Here is a 5208-nt window from a genome sequence, read left to right on the forward strand (position 1 = left end):
GAGCTCGCGCCTGGCGCATTTCAAACGGGCCAATCAGCGCCCGCCTGCGGGGAAGGGGCGGGTCCTCCCAAGACCGGAATCCGCTGCCGGAAATGCCGCTCATCTCCTAGGCGACCGACGCGGAAAGGGCGCAGGGAGTCTGGGTGTCTGCGCTGCGCGTCTGGACCCCGGACCTCATGTATGAAATACAACCCCCTCTATTTCCGATGGGAAAACTGAGGGTTTCTTTTCCTACAGCACAAGAGATCCAATGGAAGAGCAGGTCCAGGATTGATTCAGAAGTCAGTACTGTCGTTTCGGCCCATGAATTTCCTGGTCTTGTGCTGTATCCTGTGCAGTCTAAGACTCCCTCTCTGTCTTCCCTATCGTCACATCATCTTGGCTTCCTTTCTTTCTCTTCTTCACCTTTCCTGGGTTCACCCTCTCTGATTTCTCCAGCTTTTTCCTGTATATACATTGTTTTAACAAATTCTTAACAGCGTTTGATCCTGGGCATACAGAGTTGAATCAAATTTTGTCCTTGCCGTGAGGAACGATGTCCAGAACCACCCTGTTATAAGATGAACTGATTCTATCTCACTTCGACCTTTGCTTCGACCTTTGACTATTGAATATGCATCTACATTTGTGCCTTCGTGGAACTCTAGTCCCATCTCTTCAACTTTCTTCTGGACCAGACATCACTAAGGATGACATAATTTAATAGCCTTGGCCTATGCTGTTTGACATAAAGATGGTTCTGATCTTTGCCATTACATAATTACAGTGAATAAACTTGGAATTCATCATTTTGCACAATGCAAGTAATTCTGGGTGATAAATTCCTAGAAGCAGGATTGCTGAGTCCAAGAGAATATGCGTGCATGTTTCACAGATATTTTCTAATTGTCCTCTGTAAAGGTCCAAAGGTACAATCCCATCAGCCATGTATGAGTGCCCGTTTCTCCACAATTCTCAAACAACGAAGTTGATCTAATAGGTGAGAAAAAGTCACAATGTGGTTTAAATTTTCTTTTATAATTAATGAGGTTGGGTGTCCGTTCTTATACTTAAGAGCCATTTGTGTTTCCTCCTCCTTGAACTCTGTTCCTCTCCTTTGCCTCCTCGTTCTATTGTGTTGTTCATTTTTCTTATTGATTTGTAGAAGCTCTGTATATATTAAAGAAATTGGCCCTCACCCAATATACAAGTTCAAATTTTTTTTTGTAATTCACAATTTGGTTTTTATTTTGTTTATGTTGTTTTGTGACACCTTAGAAAAAATTTAAGGTAGTCAAATTTATCAGTCTTTTTTTTTTATGTCTTTTGTTTTGTGTCACACTAGGAAAAATCTTCCCCGCTTTGAGATGACTTTAAAAATTTTATATTTTTTAGTGCTTATATTAAAAGTATTGTTTTTATGTTGAAGTCTTTGAACCATTAGAACTTTATTTGTTGTCAAACGAGAGGTTGAGATCTGTATCACTTAGGACTTGGGCTTGGCTGCTTGGTAACCTCTTAGTTACTCTGCAATCTGGCTTTGGCCTCAGTCTCTCCATTGGAACTCTTCTCACAAAGATCACCACCTCCTTGATGTTGAATCTAATCGACTCCTCCCCACCCTTATCTTACTTGACCTGTACAGTGCTAAAAAATATTCCCCATTCCTCTCTTCTTATGCCTTTGTGTTTTCTCCTAGCTCTCTAGCACCTCTTTCTTGGCCTCATTTGTACATTCTTTTTTTCTCTCTTAAATGTGTGACTTAGGGTTTTTACCTGGTCACTAGCTGGGCCCTCTCCCCAGACACTACCAACCATACCCATGGCTTCACATACCATTCACATTTGCTCTTCTGAGCTCCAGACCCATATATCCAACTGCCTTATGGTTTCTCCACTTAGGTGACCTATAGGCACCTCACACCTAATACATCCTAATTTCTTCCTCTGAACCTGCTCCCCTTTTGTGGATGGTATCACCATCTACCCACCCGCCCAAACCAGAGCCCAAGGTACTATTTTGACTTTTGCTTCTCCTTCTATTCTAAAATTCAATCACCAAATCTTGACAGTTCAACCTAATAGCCTTCAAACCTCTCCATTTCTTTTCATCTCCTTGGTCATTACCATCTCTCATCTGGATGACTGCAACAGTATCCTAACAGGCCTCTCTGCTGCTACCCTCCAATCCAGGCTCCATTTTGCAGCCAACTCACCTCTAAATTACAGATCTGATCATGTCACTCCTCTGCTAGTAACACTGCAGTAGCTCCCCATTGCTGGAGACCCTCAACAGGGCCCCAAAGCACTGTGAACTCATTACCTATCATTTATGCCTGCAACCCCGCCCCCCAGCCACAATGGCCTTCAGTGTCCCGCACACACTGGGCTCACACACCATTCTGTCTGCTGTCAAGCTCTCCTTCCTCCCTTCCTTTGCCTCCTTATCCTCAGTTCTCTCAGCAGATCTTCTGCTACCTACCCTGCTCAGGATGATAGACCCCTCCTCTATATCCACAGTCCCCTGCACTCCTCCAGTCACTAGACCTGTCGATTTGCTCTGGTACTCACATCCCAATTTGCAATCACTTTATTACTATCTCCTCTCTAGCTTATCCCCACAACCTCACTAGATGGCACTGTTGCATCCCCAGTGCCCAACAGCGGAATTACTTGGTAAAATGCTTAGAAGGAATGAATGAATCTATCCCTTCAGAGAACACCCCAGCCGAGGACCTAGTTACATTGCACCACCCCCAGCTTTTCTTCAGGCCAGTTTCTTTTTTCTCCCTCACTTCTATCTATATTAAGCTCTTTAGTTTATTAATATTCTTTAAAATGCCAGTTTATTATATCATTTCTCTGGGTATCTCACAGGCACCTCACACTTAACACCTCCTAATCTCTTCCCACAAAGGGCTCCCTATAACCAGTAAAAGATTTGCATTTCCCCTTAGAATTAGAGATCCAAGCTCGAAGTGAGGGTAGGAGAGAGGGATAGAATAGAGCTGGGAGGCTTTTTTTTAAAGTCATCTTTATTGAGGTGTAATTTACATATAGTGAAATTCGCCATTTAGTTGTACCGTCTATGTATTTGACAAACATACACCATCTTGTAACCACCACCGCAATCAAATGTATAATATTTTTATCACCTAAAAATTCTCTTGTGCTGCCCTTTTGTAGTAAATCACCATGCCCTACTCCCAGCCGTTGGCAACCACTTTTTTGACTTCAAGTTTTGTCTTTTCCAGAATGTCTCTTCTTTAACTCAGCATCATACTTTTGAGATTTATTCATGTGTTGCATTTACCAGTGATGTGTTCCCTTTATATAAATGAGTAGTATTCCATTGTATGACTGAATGACAATTTATCCATTCATTAGTTGATGGACGTTTAAGTTGTTTCTACTTTTTGGCAATTATGAATGAAACTGGTATAATTATTTGTATAAAGGTCTTTATTTAGACATGTTTTCATTTCTCTTGGGTGGGATTGCTGGTATTGTGGTAAATGTATATTTAACTTTATAAGAAACTGCCAAACTGAACGGGGAGGGTCTTATATGAATCACTGAGGAGGAGTTGGTGCTACACAGATTTGACCCTGTAATTAATCTAAGCACCTAGTTAAGCAAGTCCAGCTCTGGGGACTGAATAAACACCAGTAACCAGAACCTGACGAAGCCCAGAGTGTTGGAGACAGGATTGCTCTGGAAGCTGGGACACACCCAACACATGGAGCACCAAGGGGGAGGTCTCTCCCTGCCCCGCTGTTCACTCAGTGGCCTTGGAAACAGCATCTCACATTCCCAGGCCACCTGTAAAATGAATGTTTGGATGCTAATGTTTCATATACTCAGAAAACAAATTAATAAAATCAATAAGATTGGAGGGACTGAAAAATTGACACAAAAAGAAACAATCTGAACCATATTTCAAATGAATAGCATACTGATACAGAAAGGGGGCTATAACTAACCAAGCAATTAAGACAATTTAGACTATATATGTCCTCAGGCTCAAGACAAAAAGAACTTGAAACATATATTGAATTCTAATTAGTAGGCTTTTCGGATGGGTAATTTTGAAATGACATTGTATATATTCTAGGATTGTGCCAATAAGTAAATACCTTGTGAATTATGGGAGCTCAGTTTTCTCTTATTAGAGAAGAGTTATATAAATATTTAAAGGGCGAAGGGTAAAAAGTACCTGGGGATTTTTTTGTACTATTTGGGGTAATATTTTTCTAAGTCTGAAATTATGTAAAAAATAAAAATGGTTGGACTCTATCAGCATTTCTTAACTCCCTTACATTAAAAATCACCTGGGCTTTTGATAAAAATTTAATACTCTAAGAGCACCTTCCCTTCCACCCCAGAGTATTCTGTGTCTGTTCATTTGGGCCTCAGAATGTACATTTAATATCATCAAACACATTTTTGAAAGGCTGGATTAAATTATCTTTGAGGTCCCTTGTTCCATGCCCTGGAAGAGGCAAATGTTAAGCCAGTGTTAAAAATCTGTTGGTGAGATGAAGAAAATAGACCTAACAACTCTCTATTTGTCTGAAGTACATTTATTACGGAGTTGAAGCATTCACGCAAATACCAAGAGGGCATAGGAAAGCTCACTGGCAATCTCCCAGGAAGAGCATTCAGGAGAAATTTCAGAATTCTTCAAAAGTCAAGTAGACATCTTCTGGAGTTACACATTTCAGGAAGGTGTGTCCAGATTTCGATTCTTCCAACAAGACAAGTGCCTGCCTACTGGCCTTGGGACCTTTGCACTCACTGCTACCCTGACCTGAACCCCGCCCCCCACCCCTCCCTCACACACATGTTGGCACAGCTGGCTCCTTTCCACCCATTGAGTCTCTCCTCAAATGTCAGCCTATCATAGTGCCATCCATTTTCACCTCCCTACCCCACCCTTCTCCAGGCTCATTTTCTTTATAGCACTTACCATCATCTAAATTTATCTATATATCTAGTCTGACTGATTGGTCAGAACATCGGCTCCATGAGGGAGGGATAGCCTAGGTTTTGTTCACTTCTATATCTCCAGTTCCTAGGACAATGTTTGTTGTATATATACCAGGCACTGAATATTCATTGAATGATTTAGTGATGCACATGCGTACAGGAATCTCTTATGATAAATGAACATGTTTGCAGTGCGGCAGGTGAAATATAACCAAACCAAGTTGGAAACAGGACAAGTATA

This window comes from Pteropus medius, unplaced genomic scaffold (assembly GCF_902729225.1).
Source record: "Pteropus medius unplaced genomic scaffold, Ma_sr-lr_union100, whole genome shotgun sequence".
Classification (NCBI taxonomy): domain Eukaryota; kingdom Metazoa; phylum Chordata; class Mammalia; order Chiroptera; family Pteropodidae; genus Pteropus; species Pteropus medius.